A 22700-nucleotide genomic window follows, 5' to 3' on the forward strand; every position below is an offset into this window, starting at 1 on the left:
ACATGAATAACAGTGTCTTCAAAGTATTTTTAGCCATATGAAGTGTTGGGATATTTTCTTCTTACGACAGGGTTATTGTGAGAGTGTAATAAAAGATGTAATGTGCCTTACACATTGCTTGGGTACTCAGTATGTTTTAATTCTTTTCTCTCTCATAAATCTAATGCAAAGAAGATGAAAATATGTTTGTATGTTTATATCCAGTATCCAGTTTTTGTGTACCAGAACCCTAATGCTCCTGGGTCAGAATTCTAACAGTTGTAAAGTGAAAATAAATTCTTCTCTAGGTCACTGATGATAGGGAGGAAGTTGGGGGTTTCTCTTTTGAACTGTATTTTTATGCCACTGAACAAAACTGGAAAGAACCAACCTGCACAGACTGATTATTCACTTCCCTGTGTCTCATTGACATTCAGCTGAGGTAATACCGTCAGCATTCCCAGTGCTTCCATTTCAGGGGCCCATAATCTTTTCTTTCTGTGAGGGAGGCAAATAGTATTCCTGATCCTGATTACCTGGATTAACATTGAAAAATCTCTTCAGGCTGGTGTCCTGGAGAAATTGAAAAAGTTCCTTGTCTATTTGAAATGACTTAAACAGTGAGGCTGGGACAAAAGGCTCATCTCCTTGATAATCATCTCTCCTTCATGTCACTTGAAGTCCAATTAAATAAATGACTACCTGATCTTTTGTCATCTATCAGCAGATCTGGCTTTCACTTTTAATCGGCCTGTACATCATGTGGCCTTTTAAATTCTTTTTTCACCCTTTCCTTTGTCCATAAATATGAGAGTAGGAGTTGAAAAGATTAAGCTTAAGAATAAGATAAATATGCAGATTTATGTAAGCATTCCTCTTTCATTCTAAGTCACCTATCCTCTTTCCTCTGCAAAAATAATTAGGCCACTGATTTAACTTGTCAGGATCACTGAATGACTTCCAAATGCTGTGGGAGTCTTCCATTCCGGAAGATGTTTTTAAAGACTGGTTTTTCTTCTTTTCACAGCTATTCCTATCTTTAAAGCACATAGCTTCCTTTTAAACAACAAAAACATGCTCTTTAACTTGAAATTGGTTGGAGGAAAATAGGTGCTTGAAAAGAGGAACGTATTGTCTCTCTCTGAATGACTTAGGAGTTTGTCCTCCTAGTCTGTGGGTATGGTCCTATAATGAGTGTGTCTGTGCTACTCAGACTGGATGAGATCTGATTCTTTTTCTCAAGAAAAAAGTCCTTGATTCAAAGAGGATTGCAAGTCAAGGGGACACCAGAAAGGCAGACAGAAATATTAACAAGAGAGGGAATAAATATTCAGTAACATACACATAGGCTGATCAGCAGTGTGAATCTGTACGTGTGCAGTCTTCACTCTTGTCACACCCTGCAGTACAGGCAGCAGTGCCATTAGGAGAGGAGCCTGCAAGTTGATGTCTTTTCTGGCAGGAGTACAGATGTCCCAGCACCTGGTAAACGTTTGCCCATTCTCTCTTCTTTACCTTCAACTCAGAGTGAAGAAAGAATTTGCAAACTAAAAGCTAGACATAATAAAATTCATCAGAATATAGCAAAAAGAGACAGATAAACCTGAGAGGGAGACTTAAAAAAGGGGAAGGGAATGACAAGCTCTCACATACATTTAACTTATATCCAGATATAGGAAACTGAAGAAATGAGAGGCAATATTCAAAGAGATAATGAGTGAGAATTTTCCAGAATTGACGAGAGATACAAATACAAAATAAAGATAGTCCTAAGCAGAGTACATTTAAAAAAAGGAATCTTCACATAAACACATTGTAATGAAACTGTAAAACACCAGAGGCCTTAAAAGCAGCCAGAAAGAAAAGACAGATTACTTACGATGCAGCCTCTCTTATTAACTGACAGCAGATTTCTCAACAACAAGGAGAGAAAAGAGGAAAAAAATGCCTGGAACATAAAAACAGAATGGAAAGTGCAAATACACTGGTTGAAATAAATCTAAATGAGCCAGTATTTACAGTAAAATTTAGTAGACTGAAACTGTCACAGAAATTTTCTTCACTGAGGAATTTCATGTGATTTTTTTTCTTTTCCAATTAAATAGTAAAAATTAGTCTTCTGCTATCATGAGGCCATATTTATTCATTAAATATAAATAAATTCACTTCTCTGTTTCCAGCACATAGTAGGCACTCAGTTTTATGTGCTGGAAACAGCTAAGTGGAGGAAAGTGGAAAAGTCTCTCTTGTTATTGATCTTACATTCATTCAAAAAGCCATTTACTAGCTGGCTATAATGCCCAAGATATTTCTTAAAAGACATCTGCATGATAAAAAAAAGTTTTTGAGCCAAGGATATTTTCTTAATTTTCCTATGGGGAAATTAAAGATTTCTCATTTTTATTCATTCAGTTAAGAGCCAATAGAAAAAACAACAAAACTTTTTAACTAGGATTGTGAACTCTACTTTCAGAACATGATCACAGTTCATAGCATTTTTGCTACTGAATTAATGATATCTGAACATTTTCTACACCCTACTGAGAGCTGAGGAAACATCAGATAATTAAATTCAATTCAGTAATTAAATCTATTAGGTAATCATATCTTACTGGATAAAGAAACGATCAGAAATGTAAGGAATTGCATCTCTAGAGTTCATTTCCAGTTGGCTATAAACGTATCTGAAAGCTTCTCAGGAGTAGGGACTGTGTCTGTTTTGTTCAGTGCTCTATCCTTAGCATGTAGCACAGTCCCTGGCATGAAATAAGTGCTCAATACATATTGATCAAATCCATGTCGTGAATGAACAACCACTGCAAGTCAACTAAACTAAATCGTGCCACACAAGGCCAGTGAGAAAAACACAAGTCAAAATCAATTACAGTTTCCCTTCTGCAATTCTAGGCGATTGGAGAAAATAAATAAACGAGAACATTGGGATATGCTTCTGGCCCTTTAAATAAAACTCCACATAGATTGAACCATGATTATTATAGTTTAAAATTTTATGTTCTGGATCAGTTCTTCACCCAATTGTATTAAATATCAGCATGAGTATAGAAAACCCAGTCTTGTCATACTTGTCAATTAGAATCACTCACTGGCAAATTTTCTGTGTTTGGGATTAAGTGGGAAATGCAATGTGTATAATGTGAATGAAAATTAAATACAATGGCTGTCTAACTCTGGTAAAAAACATCCTTAACATTTGCTGATCTCTTCATTTTTTTTTTTTTTTGTAAGAGAATGAGCTCTGGATCAGCATAAAAGTAAATTTAAGCAATTTTTGTGCCAGAAAATTCAGTCTGCATTTTTCAGCCAGGAATGGTCATTTTGTAATCCTATTTGAAATCTAATTCATCTCTAAAAGAAAGCCCTGAGGGGTCAAAGAGCACTTCTTTGGACTTTTTGTACACAGCACCTGTCATGGGTGGGCAGCATGTGTCGGTCAGTCCATTTTCTTTGTTGTGGTTATGGTGGTGAATGAAAGCCCATTCAGAAGATATGAAGAAGCCACATCACAACATGGAGTTTGAAGTGGCAAATATTGTTCATTATTTAAAAATCTTAGGGGGAAGAAGGTCTTCAATATATATCAAGTCATTAGCAATTGGCTTCAGCATAAAATATATTAGAAACAAACATCTTAAACTGATTTGGGTTTAAAAGAATTGATGCCAGTGATAATTTGAATGCATGGAATTATGCCCACATGCCTAAAGTGCAGGATAAGAAGGACGAAATGGGTGACTAACCTCAACATGAGATGTTAAAGCAATTAGATTGTCCAAATCAAAACAAACAGTAAAACTGGCCATATAGGCCAGTTACCCAAGAATCTAACAGGTTTGAGAAAGCATAAATATATTACATTCTCAATTTTTTTTTTAAAGTGAGTCTATTATGAAGATTTGGAGGGGACAGGAATTTGGAACTGTTACCGAGTTCAAGCTCATACTGCTTGTTGCACTACAGGCCAGTAATCAAGAGATGAGTTGCTGGGGCAAGGAATAGCAACTTTATCCAGAAAGCCAGCAGGCTGAGAAGATGGTGAACTAGTGTCCCAAAGAACCACCTAACTTGAATTAGAATTCAGGCTTATTTTATATTAAAAGGGGAAGAGGTGTGGTTGGTTGTTGCAAACTTCTTGGTGTCAGAGTCCTTTGTTCTTGCAGCTATCCATGATAAGTCAGGTTGTTGCAAACCTCTAACATGACAAATGTTATTATCTGTTCCGCCTTTTATCTCTGTTTTTATCTCTATATGAATGGAAAAATCAGAGCCTTAATGGAAAGGTCAGAGCCTTAAGAATGGACCTGTATATTTCACGCTAAGGCAACATTCTCAACTTGTGGCAGAAGCAACAGAATACAAAAGTTAAAGAAACAAATCCAGTATGGGGTCGGATTTGTTCTTCCCGGTTATAGAGCAAGGGCCAGGGAGTTAATTGTTTGGGGAAGGGGATCTGAACTGGCCTGAGATTTTCCGAAGATCATTTCTGTACTGGGGTATCATTATTAGCAAACACTGAGAAATGATATCTCAGCTTTTCCGAAAGATTCAGAATAATCATATGCGCTATTTCCTAATTCATTGTGATGAAGATAGGGATTTTTTTTTCTTTCCTCAAATAAACAGAGCAAATAGAATTCAAATGTTTTTTACAGCCTCTCATCACTGTCCTATTGTAATGACTGAAGACACATTAAGTCTTTAATTATTAGCAATCTGGCTAGCACTTCGTAAAAAGTCTACTTGCTAATTGAGATGAAATGTGTTTTGTCATCAACAAATTGAAACAGTATTGCTATGCATGCTACAATATTTGCTTCTCTCTTTTCATACCCTAATATGAAAAGATCATTAGTTTAGCACCATTTGGTCATCATACCCTCTCTGAGTTTCAGAGCAATTCCAAAGGAATCAGATATTCCAGTACAATGCACTCAATCTGTTGAGCTCCATTCATTAATTTTGGAAATTAAATGGTTATTCTTATTAATGTGAGCTTTCACCACTCTCCAAGCCTTCAAAATGGAACTGGAAAAAAAAATGACATTACGTGAATCCACATTGGGAAAATGTGAATAATGCCAGTGTTCTTTTTTGGTGGGGGAGGGATTCTTCAAGGGCAAAGCAAATTGTTTCTGTTCTGTATGCATAGGTTGGAGAGAAGCAGCTTATCAAAAGGCAGGAAATAAAAGAGCAGGGTAACTATTATAGAATTTCAATTTAGAATTTTTGATTTCTTCGTGCTTAGCCTATTGCTCATGGTGGTGCATCTGAAAGTCACAAAAATCAATGAGAGGGTTTTTGAAGACACACAGCATGAAGGACCAGTCTGCTGCCTTAATGCCTAACTCCTTGGGGCTGGGAAAGAGATTGATCAATATATATATTTTTTGGATTTAGACTTTTTCAGTTTGGGATACCTTCTTTAAAGGACATGGATATGACTAGATAATTGGCCTCAGTGTCACTTCTTGACCACAGTTAATCTATATTCTCTTTCAATCAATGAGTCTAGAAAAAACAGCAGAGAAATGCCCTAGGTTTTATCTTAGCACTCATGTATCCTGACAGCGTGAAAGGGGAACGTGCCAAGAAAGATGAGAAAAAGCTAGTGGTGAAAAAGTTTCAAAAGATGATCTATGAACTCTTTCTTATTCTCCTTATATAATCTTTTGTGGTGTAATCCATAGCATTGAAAGTCAGGATTTTTAGTTTCTGGCAGTTCCTGCAAAGAGTTCATTGGCCTTACCTGGGGAAAGAATTACACCTATAGGCAGTAACCAGCAGCGACCTGAACAATTTCATCTTGCACTCTGTCTGTCGTCTCATATCCCAGCCATTTGTCTCAGTCATCCTAGTCCTTGAAGAAATGAGACTGCCATCTTCTGATGCCCTTCAGTGTAGTGAGGTGACCATAATTAGCATAGTCATTTTCTTTACTATACAGATTACTCTATTAACTGTTTATATCATTAAAATATGCTTGTCTTAGGCTTCAGGAATAAAAATTCAGATTTGATCAACAAAATGGAGAACTGGCTGCATGGTGACAGCTTCACCACTTTTTTCTTTTGATGTGTTTATATCAACCCATCTGTGTTGTAGGTATTGCAGTGGAATAAAAATTACTTGATGATTCATTTCTAGAATCAGCACATCAGGCAAATACTGCATATAGTCAAAACTATATGAGAAAAATTGTTTGAATTGCTCATAAAGTGTAATAAACATGGTTTTGTGTATACAAGTATACATAGTAATGTGGATATCACCAGTATACAATGTATGCAGTATGATTATATTTAATGAAGTATGCCAATATAAGATGGATTTTATAGTGTTTTTAATTATGAAAAAGAGAGCCATTTGGTTGAACATCCAAAGTTAAATGTAATATAATATCTCCACTTTATAAACAAAATAATTAAAACTTAGAGAATATATGCCCCAAGTCATATATTATAAGGAACAAAATTAAATTGTATCCTAATATATTCTGAGTGCAAACCTGGTGTTAAAGTTATAAGACTTTCAGGCTTGTGGAATAGACCAAATGTGTTGGAGTGCAATATTTTTCAAAAGGATAAAATTTATCTTATTTCTGTACTGACATTTGTTGATTCATTTAGTGATTGCAAAATATTTCTTTGTTGAACCTGCTCCCTCTCCTGACCTTGTCTTTTGAACAGATACTATGTCTCAGCCCACTTCTTCCCTCTTATATCAGGGATATTTAAATAATATATAACTTATGTTACAAAAAACTTCTTTATTTCTCATGCTGATTATCTATCCATATTAGTACACTGTCTTATTCCAGAAAGGTTTTAAATTGTCCAGTACACAATATGAAGACATGTCTACTGCTCAAGAAAAATCTATGAAAACAGACATTAATAAGTGTGACATTGGATAAAATGTGATCTATTGCTACTGACCAAAGAACATTAGAAATACACCTGTATCAAAGTTAAATTCATTAGCGTTATTATTGATACATACCAGAGTAACTGTAGAGCATTTCAGAAAAGAGGGAGTTAGGGAAATGTACTTGTTAGTGGCTGGAGGTGATCGCACATCTGGGATTCCCCAGAACTGGTCAGAATTTATAACTAGGGAGGTTTTCAGTTAGAGATTTTATAAATCCAGGCAAAGTTAAATTAGTTTGTGGTTTTATCTTGGAACATATGGGGACTGAATGAGGTGAGAAATTTGAGCTTAAATAATTTTCTTGTGTACCACAGTTTGGTATAGTTTACCTGTTTTGTCAGAAGACAGTTTTGCAGGTTTTTTTTCTGTTTCAATTCTTGATAACAAAATAATTTCATTTTTGACAACCTTGATTCTGGAGAGATAAAATTTGTGATTCTTCCCTCTTAGCCTCTAGCAGCTTTTTTTCCTTCAAATATTTATAAATGATCAGATATGTGGCAGGTACTGTACTATTATTACATGGAGCTTATAATCTAGCTAGACAATGATTTAATCATATGATTAAAGCAACTTTTATTTGGCTTTTCCAGTCCATGCCTGCATTTAAACAAAAACGATTCTAATCTTTAATTGATCACCCTCTGCAATGAACTGAATGTTTGTGTATCCCCCTGCCCCCCCCAATTCATTTGTTGAAATCCTAACTCCCACTGTGATGCTATTAGGAGCTGGGGCATCTGGGCAGTAATTGGGTCATAAGGGTGGAGCCCTCATGAATGGGATTAGTGCCCTTATAAAAGGGACCCCTGAAAGCTCTTTCAGTTTCTTCCCATCTTGGAAGAATACAACAGGAAGGAGGCAATCTGCAACCTGGAAAAGGACTTTTATCAGAAGCAGACCATGATGGCAGCCTGATCTTGGACTTCAGCATCCAGAACTGTGAGAAATAAATTTCTGCTGTTTATATGCTACCTGGTCTATGATGCTTTGTTATAGCAGCCCAGACTAAGACTGTCTCTAATTCATGAGGAAATATATTTCGCTTTTACCTACCATGGTAGAGACTGTTGACCAGCTCAGCTGTAGAGGTCTTAATTATAGATAAGAACATGGCTGCCTGAAATTACAACTTCATTTCTCTACTTTCTATAATTAGATGTGGCCACTTGATGACGTTATGGCAGAAGGATGTAAGTGGAAATAGTGTTCACATTCCAGGAAGCATGTTCAACTCAAAAAGAAGATGTATGCCTTCTTCACAACTTTTCCCCTCTCATGGTTGGAATGCAGGTGTGATGGCTGGAGTTGATCAGCATCTTGGGCAATTAGGTGGAACCTGTATGGTGAGAATGACAGAGGAACTAAATAGAAGAAACCAGAGTCCCTGAGGATCATTAAGTCCCATGGATATACTTACCTCCAGGGTTCATTTACTTCAGCAAGAAATAATTATTTATCTTGTTTAAACCATTCCTACTTTGAGGCTTCTGTCGCTGTTTAAACCTACTTTGTTCAAGGGTAAAATGAGCAAGAATTGAAAGTATTGCATATAAGAAGCCCACTGGAGATGGACAATGGTTGGAATATTGAATATTTTAAACTTTAGTAACTTTCAATCATGAGACTATGTGAAGTTTCTTATATGGCACTTCTTACATTTGAGATTATTTTGCAGATGTGAACTTATTTGATCCTTATGGAAAATGTGTAAAGGAAACAGGAAAAGTATCAATAACTTCATTTTAAGGATGAGGGAGCTGTGACTCAGAGAAATTATCACATGCTCAAGCTTACCGAGTAGAGACCTATCCAGGGCTAAAATCCAGGCCATCCTGGTCCAGAGATTTCCCTACTACAGTTCTTGAGTAGCAACTCATGCTTTCCCTGGCAATCACTTGTCATGAGAGGTTAATCAGGACTCCATGTTTTTGTGGTAGCAAAGTTTGAATCTAAATCACAACTGAAAAGGGAAGTTTATTCTTTTCAGAGGCACCTAACTGAAAGGGTCAAGTCTGGGAGCCCTGGGTTCTAACTCTGACCCTGTTCTAACAGCTTCTTGGCTGTTAAATGAAGGTGAAAGAAAAAATTATCTCTAAGGAATACAGTCATTCTAGGGGCCATCTAGCACTGATACCTTCTGATTGGTTATAAGAGTCTAATCAACATATACCTGTTTGCTCCCTATTTTTGGAGAAATTATAAAGAATATAGAGAATGTTTATTAGCTTAAAAAAAGAAAATGCTACCATTAGATATTTGTGGCTACTCTGTTTCCGAAATCCTTATCTGAGAATAAATATTACCAAAGTTTTGTATAAACTGGAAGTAATTTCAGTTGCTATTGGTTTCTATTGCAGTAGGATTGCAATATTTAGAAAAACAAAAAAAGCAGGATGCCCAAGTAAGTCTAATTTTCAGGTAAGCTATGAATACTTTTTTAGTATCAGTATGCCTCTTGCAATATTTTGGAAATCCTAAGAATTATTTGTTGTTTATCTGAAATTCTAATTTGACTGGGTGTCATATTTTATCTGGGGATTCTGTGTGGCAGATACGAGACTGGCTTGTTCGCTACCTGGTCAGCCTCCTTTTTGTGGCTCCCTGTACCATGGAAGCTGTAAAGCATTTTGCATATGATTTAGGTATTGTTGATCTGATACACTTGTCCAAGACTTAAATTCAGAACTGGGTTACACAGTAAGAGAAGAAAGTGTGAAGCACAATGTTCTTGGTGCAGATCAAACAAAGGCAATGTTCTCTGGGAGCTAACAGTTGTAAGCAGAGCTTTCTAGCTTCGCAAGCTGCTTCCTGATCATGGCAGAAGAAGCAGCTCTTTGGGGCGCCTAGTTCTGTGTTGGAGCCTTGAGAATTATTCCTGGAAGCTCAGCCTAGAGTCTGTTTCCTTAACCACTGCCTTGATCCAGAAATAAATGCCATTCTGCTTAATCTAGTTGGAATGGTTTCTCTTCTTTGAAACTAGACCATGACTGATACAGTTCCGTACTTATTTTAAATATTAAAAGGAAGGGTAAAATGAGATGTTCTCTGTTTTTAAGATTATAAACAACACCATCGAAATAAATATTTATTAAAGAAATGCAGCCTTCATCCCACCACCCTAAGTAATCCTCTGTTTCAATTCATGAAAGATCGTTTTTTGTTTCTTCCAGTCCTAGTTCCTGTACAGACATCATTTTTCATGTTGTAATCATGGTGCAGATATAACTCTGCATTCTACTCTTCTACTTTCACATTATGCCATAAATACTTTCTGTATTGTTATGTAGTTTCCATAATTATTTTAATGACTGTATAACTAACAATTCCTCTAGTTGATGTATCATAATTCATTTATTTATTCTCATATTTTTGGATGTAAAGTGTTTTTTGTCATTATAAATAATTCTTCAGTTAATAAGAATTTTTTTTCCTTCTTCTGAATTATTTTCTTAAGATAAATTCCCAGCAGTGAGATAACTGGGTCAAAGGCTGTGAACATTCTCTTGTCTCTTAAAATGTTTTTCCAAATTGCTTTCCACGAGGGATATGACACTTAACTGGGTGGCAAATTTCATCGATGATTGAATTAAGGAAAGTCAGTGAAAGCTAAACTTCATTCAGAATGTGTGGGACCCAGCTGTACACAACCCACACACAGAAAAGGAGAAATGCATGGAACGTGTGGCTAAATAAGCAAATAAAAATGTATTCGAAAGCTTTGTTTTTAATAGAATATAATTCTCTCTGGTTCTTTAATTTAAGTATGCCTTATTTATTTTAAAGTTTAAAAATTTGCATAGGGAGCCAGAAATAACTTCCCTGGCTTTCCATCTCATGTTCTCATTTCCCCAAACTTTGCTTCTTATTCAGCAAACGAAGCAACCCATCAAGAATATACTTCTATTATTAATGCAAATTAATACCAACTGCTTGTTATTTGGTTTCAGAACTGGCTCAGAAATATTACTGCTGATGCCCCTGTGAGGTACCATTGGCTTCTTGTGAGGAGAAAAGAGACAGGAACTTTATTTTTAACTAAACTTTTCATTAAGTTTTCTTCCAAAGATTTTCAAATTTGGAACTTTCTTCCCAGTCACTAAATGTAATCTAGACTTATGACTGTCCCATCCTCTTATTTTCCCACCCAAATTACCCCCTGTTGGAGTACATTCGGCTTTTTAGGTATTCAACGTTAATTAACTGGAGGTAATTTCTGGAGGAGGATGCTTCATATAGAAGAATCTGCGTAATGCCCACTGGAAGATAGCAATTGTGGCCCCATTTTGAACCATCAAAATAGAAAATGTTTTTTAGTGTCAAATCTCCTTATGACATGTTGCTATCTTGGAAAATTTGGTGCAAAACTGTTGACTTAATTATCATGATGACAGCTGACTAACTTTTCTGAGAGTTGACCAACTTTTCTTACAGTGGTCTGACTCCATAAAGTAGGGAAACAGTAAATTTTTCTGTTAGGGGCCAGATAGTAAATATTTGCAGCTTTGGAGACCATATAATCTCTGTTTCAGTTGTTTAACTCTGCCCTTATAGTATGAAAGCAGCAACAGAGAATTTGTAAATAGATGGGTATGACTGTGTTCCAATAAAAGCATATTTGCAAAATCAGACTGCAGCCCCATTTGGCCAGCTGGCTGTAGTATAGTGACCCCTGACTTCAGGAATCTGGCTTTAGATGACCTCCAGTAGTAATCCAACTTTACTTCATAAATCTTCTAACATTGATAAGATTATCAAGTTTACAAGGAAAAAAATTAATAAGAAAAAGAAAATTTGGCTTAAAATGAATTCTGATGATATCTTAAAAAGAAATAAAGGTTGTGTATGAGATAATCCAGAAGCAATAAGACACTGATAGTTAGAAATAAACTTGGAAGAACTACCTAGAATTTGAAACAGCTTTGGAAAATGGATTCCCTCAAAAAAGCCCAACCAAAACCTAGGACAAGGATTGAGCTATCTGTCCAGTCTCAGGAATAATACTGCCCATGCCCTAGCCCTCATCTGTCATGGTGTTCCCTCTCTCAGGGTCTGAGTCAACCTAAGGACAGAGTTACTGCCTTTGGGACAGTGCTTTTTACTGCTTAGAGTGGACCAACACTCTTAGAGTTCTTGAGGCACAGCGCTAACACTGCACACTGCCCCCAATGCCAATGTGGAAACCCTGGGGGCTGTGTTAAAGATTGAGCCTCTGGAGTGAGGAGGAAGGGGGTGGGATGGAGGTCATTCCTGTTCCTCTGTAGCTGTCGTCAGTGGGGGAGTCAGAACAACAGTTAGAGGTGCTTGCTAGGCCCTCGGTATGTTGCTGATGTAGTGAACAATTTTTTATTTTTTACCTCAAGTTTAGTCAATAGGTTCTCTTTAACAGTACATGCTTATTATTTATTTTGAGTTGGGACATGTCAGCTATCCTACTTACATTAAACATAATCCACATAATAATAGCTAACATTTACTAAATACACCTGGAGGTCCATGTAGTCCTGAACAGACATATTTCAGTTCTCACAGGAACTCTATGAAGTGGGGGATATTATTATTCACACTTTACAGGCAAGGAAACAGAGACATCAAGAGTTTAGAGAACTGTCCTGAGTTACCCACGGAACGTGGGCCATTACACACCCGGTTTTCTTGACTGTAAGTTTTAAACATGACATATAACAAGAGCTTTCTCTCCTTTATTTATCCAACTGCTTCAAGTAAGCAAGTGGGCAAAAGTGGAAAAATAGGACACCTCCTGTTCTGTCGGTGACATTTGGTTATCTTTAAAAATGGTCGCCTAAGAATTTAAGAGTGGTCACCTTTGAAAATGGGAACCTGGGAAGTAAGACCTTCCTGCACATTCAGGAATGCTAATCTGCCCGCACTTCTGCTGCCTGTTCGTGGAGGAAGATGCACCCTTACTGGTGAAAGCAAGCATCCCCACAGCGGGCAAAACCCTGGAGAGGTAAAGAACAAGGTAGATTCCATAAATGACAATGATTTTGCTTATTCTTTCCATGGGAGCGAGAGTGTAGTATTTCTACTCAGTCTGAGCAATATCCTTTGGCATTTCTTGTTTTCTTCTCCTGCTTAGAATCATCCTTTCTAGCTGTGCCTTGGTTTCTGTCCTTGGTTCCCTGATCACAATTAGAGATGTTAACTTCTAATTGGAATGATTTCGAAGTTTCAGAGCTTGAAGTGAACATGGAGGTGGGGAGTCACAGAGTGAACATGCCCACCTGCCTATTTCCTCTGTTTCATGGGAATTTACCTTTTGGCAGTCCTGGTTTCTAGGCTCTGGAATGCCGTGATTGACCAAAATATCAGAAACATTCATGTGCCATTTATAGCTTGGCCAAGTTTTAAATTTTATCCCATAAGGACATTAGAACAAAACACACAAAACAAATAATTACCACCATAACCAATATTATTTCATAATAGACAGAACATTTTTAACACCACAAGTAGGCCATAAACTCAGAAAAAAGAACCGTGCTTTAAATTGAATTCCAATTTGTATTATAAAAAACACACTACATTGTCCTTATATTTTTCATTTTACTTCTGACAGCTTATAACTTAATTTTGAGCTGGCCCACATCCAAGGCCTTGTGAAGTGTTTGTGTAATGGAAAGAATCTTATCTTGGAGTCAGACAGATCTGGCTTCAAATCCTGACTTCTACACTTGACCTTGAGCAAGTCAGGCGTTGAATTTGAAGCTCTCCTAATGGGAGGAATCAGAAAGCCTTCAGGACATAGCTGTGTGTGCACCTCAGGAGACCTTGTTCCTGATTCATGTCTACTCTTTCTCTTTCTTTTCTCCTTTATGTATCCTAACCATTGAACAACAAGAAACAAAACAAACTTACATTGAAAGCTGTTGTTAATGGTTTCGGTTTTATTGATATGAGCATATGAATTCTTTGAATTGCAGCCTTTCTATAAATTCACAAATACCAATTAGTACAAATTACTCAGGTGATTTCTAAATTATGCCTTACAATATCTTGAACAGTTGACCAATAAATCAAAATAAAATAAAACAAACACAACCAAATGTGTGGGTGGGTCATTTCTCAGATCGTGAGTTAACATACTTCCATTAGTGCAGAGGCTGCTTGGGTGTATCCGCTGACAAGGGCTCTCACTCCTGGGCCAAACTTTAGTCAGGCTGCTCTGAGCCCTCATCCCTGGCCTGCCAGCTTAGTTCAGCAAGAATCCTGCCAATCCAGTTTAGCAGGAGTCTTTCTATTCTTGATATCAAACCGAGTTCCTCTTAATAACTTTCCATCCACTCCCTCACCCTGCCCACTGGCTACAACTACCCAGGGGCCGCTGGCTGGATTCAGAGTTGCATTCAGTCTCTCTCCCCTATTGCAGTAGTCTTGGCCTCTATTGAGGTAGTATTGAAAACAGTCCTCATTACCTATTTAACTCCATGCCGTGCAGTTTTTCTCTCACATACCCCAAAGGCACACCGTGTTGGAAAGAGATCTACATAAGGAGATGTGGCAGTTCACTTGAAGAATTAACTCCAGGAATAGTCAGTTCCAGGCTTTATAAATTATTATTATTTTTTTAATTTCAGGGATTTAAAACTAGATGAAATTGTTCTAATTTGATTATTTGGGGGAAAAGAGAAGTCAGCTTCCATCCCTAGGAACCAATAATTTGGGAAGGAACTGGGCAAAAGAAGAGTCCAGTTTTTCATTCACAAAATGTTTGTTAAATGTCTTACGTTACCATAATTATTTTCTAGTGTTTGGAAGACTAGCAAGGAAGCTCTCTTAAGTGCCCTCACTGATGACAGGTTTGTTACAGGTAAAAAATGCCAGAGGTTTTTTTCCAGCAAGTGTCAGCACTGATGTTGCTGTTAGTGGTTACCTCCCCACCAACACTTTGCTTCCTGCTGCTGCATGTTGGCTTCTTAATTAAGGAAAAGAAAGGAATCCAACAAAAATTAGTTCAGAAAGTTTACTTTCCTCTGCAGAGCTAGAGTTGTGGAGTTTCTCTACAGCTGACTTGCACTGTACCTTTCTGTCCTGAAGTTATCATTATCCTTATTTCGTCTGCATTGGTTTACAAAGCCATTTCACAGTATGGCCCACCTGCCGAGTACGTACAGCTTTGATCCTCTTGGGTCATCCTTCCACCTATGTGGCTAACCTGACAGGTTTATTGGAAAGAAAAGAAAACTTTTCTTCTTTTATCTTTTTTGGTCAAAGTCCGTGGAAGTTTTGATTCTAAGCTCCTCCAAAGGAGGATCTGGTCATAAATATCTTCGTATTCTCTGGTGCCCCAATTTGGGGCATAGTTAATGTGCAGTAAAGAGGTGCACAGCTGAACTTGTCTGGCATCCATTTTTGAACTTTTCATCCAGTTTTCTCTTCAGGCCTGTATTAGTTTTCCAGGACTGCTGTAACAAATTACTACAAACTGGGTGGCTTAAAACAACAGAAATATGTTTTCTCATAGTTCTGGAGGCTAGAAGTCCAAAATCAAGATGTTGGTAGGCCCATACTCTCTCAGAGGACTGCAGAGGACGGTCCCTCCGTTTTTCCTCCTTGCTTCTGGTGTTTGCTGTCAATCCTTGTCATTCTTTGCCTTGCATCACTGCAGGTTCTCTGCCTCTGTCCTACTCCCCTGTGACTGTCATGTTCCCTCTTCTTAATAAGACACCAGTCATTGGATTAAGGCCCACCCTTACAGTATAACCTCATCTTAGCTTGATTACATCTGCAAAGGTTCTGGGTAGACATGAATTTTGGGGGTCACTATTTAACCCAGTATAAGGCATAAAGAATCCTTCACCCTTGAAGGGTAGCAGAACATGCCACCCCCAAATATGCCATTTTGGCATAAGAATTGTTTTGAGCTGAGGCAACTGAGAAGAAACAGATACAGGAAAGCTCCCTGCCCTCCCCCTATTTGCCTAAATACATTTTGCAGCATGTGAATGTGTCCCTCTTTTCCTCTCTACCAGGAAGGACAAAAATTAATCACCAGAAACAACTTGAGACCCTATCAGCTAGCAGAAGGCCCCAGAGGAACCTACATAACAAACTTCACTAACTCACCTGTGTCTACACCTAGTTTCCTTCCATAGATCTACCTTTCCACAGTTTGCCGCCTTTGGAAGTCAAAAGCTGCTTTCTTTTCTCTTGTCATCTCTCCACAGATTTGTTGTTCTTAGTTGAAGATGCTGTATAAGCTGGAGTTTTAAGCCATCGCTTTGAGCTACTCAGTTTTCCCTGGGTATCTCCCAGGCATACATGAGGTATACATGTCAACAAATTTATTTGTTTTTCTCTTGTTAATAATCTCTTTTATTACAGGGGTCTTGGTCAAGAACTCAGAAAGGTAGAGGGAAAATTATTTTTCCTCTCCTACTTTTCGTATCATTTTAGTCTTTTGTAGTCTCTGGTTTCTATGGTTCCAACACTTTAAGATCGCTCTTGGCTGTGCCAGGCATTAAAACTTCCTTGGTTTTCTTTTAGCTCTGAGTTAAACACTAGTATCTCTTAATGCCCTTGACCATTGCTTGTTTTGAAGGGCTAGTCAGCTTCTCAGTTTTTTTGCCCAGAGGAGATGGCTTTATTTTGCTCCACGCAGCTCTGCTAAAAATGGGGTACAGGTAATTACAACACTCCTGAGAGCCTGCCTCCCCAGTGTAAATCCCTCAAGACTGCCCTTTTTCAATTAGGACGAGTAATTTTCCTCCTCTGACTACTTCCTCTTCCTCAGATCTTTACCCTTTGAAGCCTGGAACCAGTGTAAATGCTAATTTGAAATTAACATACAATTTATTTCTTTGCTAACCTCCCCTGGCTTACTTCCAGCTTCTTAACTTGGCCTCTGACAAATACCTTAGGCACTGATTAGTTTCTTTTTCAAGAGCCCATAACTGTTTTTCTCCAGGTAATGTTAGAATCTATTTAAATTCTCTGTCTCTTGTGTGTGGGTTGAGGGGCACAGGGGTGGGCAGTGTACGTGTATGCAGGCGTAGGTGCAAAGCAAGGCATTGGATTAATGTCATGTAATGTCCTATCTGCCTCAGGTACCTATGAGAGCAATATAAAGTTTTATCGAGAAGTAAACAGCCACTTCTTGTTTATTACTAAGTCTCAGAAGTTTCTGACAGCGCTCGCTCCTCAGAGGCAAGTGATTTAAGACACTTGAGCAGATAGTCCCACAGGACATTACCTCAAAGATCATCCCTTTTACCTGGGAGGGTAATATTTTTGTCAGTAATTGTGACTCTTTTCATTTTCACCTGGTGTCTGATAGCTTGTCTCTGATTAAGTGACGTCGTTTTGGATTGCCGCATACCACGCTGCAAAGTTTCTACTGCTGTTCCTGTGAGTCACAGCTCAAGCAGTGCCACCTGAAGGCATGCTTCCTATAACCTTCGCCAATGACTTCATCACATGGACACTTCCTTTAGCTTATCATACTTAATTAGGGTTCACTGCTATTTGGTCCTTTTATTTCTCTCCCTCATTCCCTTTCTTTGTATCAAATATTTATTGAGCTTCTATTATTTACCAGGAATGGGGCTAGAGGCCATTGAGAAAAACAAGTCATAGGATTTTCCCTGAGAGACTAAACATACAAATGGGCAATGTATAGACCATATATGGCAGTAGACTTCTGCAGCAACCAGCCAGGAAAATCAAATCACCACTTATGCAGCAATCAGCCAGGAACGGTCAGGACTTGGTCTATGAGTGCCAGCTTCCCTCTTTTTCTGTCGCTGCTTCCAACTCAGGACCAACAAGAGAAAGCCAAATATGCTCTCTAAACCAATCACATAACATATCTGTCTTCTAGTTAGCCCACCTCCTGCTTCCCTGTGCCAAAAACCCTCCAGTCAGAGCATATTTAGAGCCTTTCTTTTTGCACTGTAAAGTTTTTCACTCCTTTGCCTGCCTTTGAGTCTCCGTCAAGCACAAGTGATGGTGACGGACTCCCTTGCTATAGTAAGCTCCAGGATGAGTAGGCCCATTTGTTCTCACTTGGATGGTTTTTGTTTATTTCCACAGTTTCCCCGGAGGTTCCACTGAGACCCACTCTGCACTGCCCATCACTTTGACCAAGTGTGATAGTCATGGAGGCCCCTGTGCTTTGCTGCTTGAGGCTTGTTGGATCCATGCCATTGCGGTAAGTCAGCACTTGGTCTGACCTTGGCTCATTTTGTGTTACTTGGCTATTTATTCTCAGTTTGGTACCAAGGTTTTGTTATTGGTTCCCATTGGTTTGGCATCCTTGGTGGGATCAAGCCATTCCTTTTCAGCCCCTTTTGCTCTCCTTTGTGCTTCCATTTTTTATTATGTGTCTAAAACTGTTGTGATCAGAAGGAGACTCACCAAATAGAAAACAGGCATAGACCTTTATAGGATATAAGCCTGTTGTTCAAAAGCCAGCTTCATCGACCGTTGAATGTATGTTTTCTTATCAAGCCAGTGTACATTTGGAAAGAACGTTGCTGTATGTCAACAATAAAACCAGGTAAGGTTCTCTTTCCATTTTTGACTTTTAATTTGAGAATGTGGCTTTTAGAGAGTTTTCTGCATGTTGGGATAGGTGCAGACTGTCAAGTCTGTGTTTGGAGACATTAGCTAGGGTCCATCCAAGGCATGAGGTGCAAAATTATCACTTTTGAGCAACCATTGCTTTCATGCTGTCAAAGTCTAAATCATTTCTTTTTGTTGGAAAAATTTCTGCTTATAGACACTCTCTTAATTCTTGTACCTATTCTCTAATGGCATAACTTCACTGAGGATGATTTGACTTTCAGTGGCACTCTAGGGAACATTTGACTTGAACACAATTGTTCATTTGAGGGACACCTTAGAAAGGGAATAATATTTCTCAGGCCCAATGGGCAACATTTTTTTATTGGTAGCAAAGGCCTCTAAATAAAATTCTTATCAATAATTTCTTCACTGGAAATTCTTTGGCCAACTCTAATGAGCAGTTTGACAAACTTATATAACAAAAGATTAGACCCATTCCTCAGGTAAATTGTCCCCATCCTTGTCCTCTAGTTGCCTCCCACTATTGAAATATTCCTGTTTTATTTCCCTTCTGATCTCCCTTCTATACCTCTTTTGACTCCTTCCTTCTCTTTCTCTTGTCCAGATCACCTAATTTTTTTAAGAATCCAAACTCCAGTTTCCTCTGGAGAGCCATCCCTCTCATTAGTCAAGTATGTAGGCAACTGTAGAATTTAAACTTTGGAATGAAAATAAATCAAGAGCTAAAACTGTGAATTTCCTTAAACTCAGACAAGACCAGCAAATATTCATAGAATTTAAAATTCTTCGAGGTGCATTAGTTACCTGATCTATATTAAGTTGTACACATGTTAGTTGGAACCTCAGATGCTGAATTTTGAATTCCAGAAGGTGATTGGACTAAACCAGAAAGGGAACTACAGGATCCTTCCTTCCACAATAAACTTGAGAGTCAAAACAATGTGTCCCCCTCTAATAGAGTAGTAAACTCTCCTAAAAGCCATACTCATAATATTTCCAATAAAAATCAGTTGACAATCTGTATTTAACACTATTAAACTATACACCTGAAAATGGCTAAGAAAGTTTTTATGTTATGTGTTTTTTTAACCACAATTTAAAATTTAAGAAAAAAATGTTCAGACATTTTAAAATCTGATAGAACCATGGTTTAATCATGCAAACAGAAAAGAGAGAAAATAATGGAAGATTTTTGGAAAGATTAGAAAATACCTTCCAAAAATATTGGTAATTAAAGGAGGGGCAGGCGTTTCATCTCATTTTGACAATGGAGTTAAACATGAAATTAGAGATCGAATTCAAAAATGAAATTGGAATGATAAATAGTCCTTCTACCTGAATTACACCTGACAGAAAATTTTGAAAGGGCTTTGGAACAAAAAACCAAGATGGAACCCAAAATAACCTCAAGGTCCTATAGATCAAACAGTCAGGTGGCCACCTTCCAACTAACCACCTGTTGACAAGGACACTTTCAGATATTTATAAATAGAAATGATATTGGAAAAAAAGGCAGTCCCATCCAACCAAAGAAAAGGCAAAGAAAAATTCTTTTAAGTCAGATGAATGAGGGCTGCTTCAAGAAGGAAAAATAGCTCAGTATTTTGTCTTAACCTTAAATATTCATAGTGAATTAAATATAAATATAGATAGTCAACCTCATCAATTACTGGTGGATATAGACACTTCTCTTTCTACGTGAAACTCTGCCATGTTTGCTTACCCTCTTCCTGAGAGAAAACATACCATCTAGATGGTAGGTATTTCAGATAACCACAAATGTTCCCTATCTCTCAGCCCTTAACTGTAACCCTTTGGCCCTTGACTAAAAATATTCCTTCTTGTACTGTGATACTATCCCTGAAAACTTAATAGGGAAGAATTTACTTTGCAAATGAGACTATAATATTAAATACACACCAGAGGGACCATTTCTTGAAGAAACCTTTATTCATAATCAAGTTGTATCTTCTCTGGATATTTGTTTGTCTTCTTCATTATATTTGATATGTAAACTAGAAAAAGGTCTTTACATCATCCCTGACACTATGAGCTAAAATTTCAGCTGACAAAGGAAAAATGATAGAAGCAGAACCTAGCAAAATTCAGGTAGATCCTACCAAACTATTACCCAGACTTCCTCAGTATCTCTTGAAACCAGAATCAAAAAAAAGGATCAAACCTACAGTTAAAAGCTTTATATCCAAAGGTCTTATACTACACAGTAGCCTTTGTAATACTCCTTTGCTGCCAGTAAAGAAACTAGACAGATGAGGATATCAGTTTGTTCAGACCTCAGGGCCATCAGTAAAATTGTTATCCTTTGATTCCTGATAGAACCAACTGTAAATACCATCCTGTCATTAATTCTGCCTGAAGCCACTTGCTTTACTGTATTGGATCGTTGCTCTGCCTTTTTCAGTGTGGCTTTAGACCAGAATAGGCAATATCTTTTTGCCTTTACCTGAGTAGAACAACAATACACCTGGACAATCATATCTCAGGGTTTTTTCCTCAAATCAGTACTTAAAAGATTAAACTTTCCTTGTGTTTCAATTGTGAAAAGTATGTGGATGGTCTCCTACCTTGTTCAGAGAACAAGGAAACTCATAAAATGTATTCAAGTTACATTCTCTCAGCCTTAGCAGAAAAGGGATGCACAGTTTCAAAAGATACATTTTTCTAAAGTGCAATTTGTTATTTAGGGTATGACCTACATAATAAGGGAAGAAACACTCTCTCCTAATAGACTAAAAATAATCTAAACCTTCCCTAGATCCTTCAAAAATAATTATTAGGAGAATTTCTAAGTTTAACTGGATATAATAAACAATGGGTGCCAAATTTTACTGAAATGTCAACAGCTTTTTAGGAGTTGACTAAATCTACAGTAAGAAAGTCTCCCTGTAGAGAGACTTTCTAAACATTAACAGGCCTTCTGTAACCTGAAGAGGGCTCTTCAACAGCCTTACTTAGACATCATGAACTACAGAAAGCCCTTTTGTCTGTGCTGAGACTATTTGGGGGTCATGTGCCACCTGTCAACAACATAATGCTGGGAAGATGATGAGGGTAGGACATGGTCAGAAAGCAAAGCCTCAGGGGCTTTTTGAACACCCTCAAATGCATTTTACCAGCTTCCACCTCCATGGGATTTGAATATGTTTTAGTGATTGCATGTCTGTTTTCAGAATGGGATGAAGCATTTCGTTGCTGAAAAGCTACAGCCTCTACAGTTGCTAAAAATCTGCTTGAATTTGTGTTTCCAACCTGTGGCATATCAACTTTTATGTCAGTGGCCAAGGCACACACTCTATGAAAAACAGTAAAAAAAGAACTCTGTAAAATGTTACTCCTTTCTCAAAACGTATAGTGTCCTTACCACCTATAGTCTTCTGGAAAGGTTGAAAGAACCAAAGGCTTTCTTAAATTAAAATTAGGAGAAGCTTCAGAAACCCTTGAGCTCCTTGGCCAAAGTTGTTCTCACTAGTTCTTATGGGCACTTGATCTACTCTCTCAGGGATGCATTGGGAACTAGAAGGCTCACACATTTAGTGATTTCATCTTCAATACTAAACTGTTCCCTGCTGCATGCAAATAGGACAAAATGTTGTAAGGGACTCATGTACTATACCCATCCCCTGTCACCAACAGGTTAAAGCCACTTTCCTACAACATCTTCCCAAAGAGCTTCTTTATGATATTCAACCAGAAGGTTTCATATATTGGAAAAGATATCAAAGAAAAACTATCCTTGAACCTCCCTGGAAGTAGCCTTATCAGATAGTGTTAACAACAGATACAGCAGTGAAACTCCAGAGAGTCAATCTTTAGGTTCACATTTCACAGCTAAAGAGGCAATTCAAAATTTCACATAATTGGAGCACTACTTGAATAGTGGACCTCAAACCAAGGATTCTCAGAAATCCTTTAAGGACAGCCTTGTTTTCTGAAGTAGACACTAACCCAAGACCTTTGAAACAAACCGATGACCTCAAATAATGTATAGATTTCCCCAGGACACTGGACCAAAACACCTGCCTAATTCTCACTTTGTTTTTGTTTTGCTTGTGTATAGTGACTCTTTTTCTCATTTTCTAAAGATCACTGATTTTTGACTACTTGTGGCTATTTTTCTTTTTTCCTTTCTTCCTAATAATAGTTGTTAGTTAGATTGCACCCTAATGCCATTCTTAAATTACCCCAAATTCTATCCTCTCAATCTTACT

At 37.7% G+C, this 22700-nt stretch overlaps 1 long non-coding RNA gene across 1 annotated transcript in view; it reads left to right on the forward strand.

Annotated features, from left to right (window-relative positions):
- LOC140697893 (uncharacterized) overlaps positions 1-18094 on the forward strand; it is a 70638-nt gene extending 52544 nt beyond the window's left edge. The window contains exon 6 of the long non-coding RNA XR_012075273.1: positions 17977-18094. This is a non-coding gene — a long non-coding RNA (uncharacterized lncRNA). The remainder of the gene's footprint in view (positions 1-17976) is intronic.
- The last annotated feature ends 4606 nt before the right edge of the window (positions 18095-22700 follow it).

The sequence above is a fragment of the Vicugna pacos genome, chromosome 8 (genome assembly GCF_048564905.1).
Source record: "Vicugna pacos chromosome 8, VicPac4, whole genome shotgun sequence".
NCBI lineage: Eukaryota > Metazoa > Chordata > Mammalia > Artiodactyla > Camelidae > Vicugna > Vicugna pacos.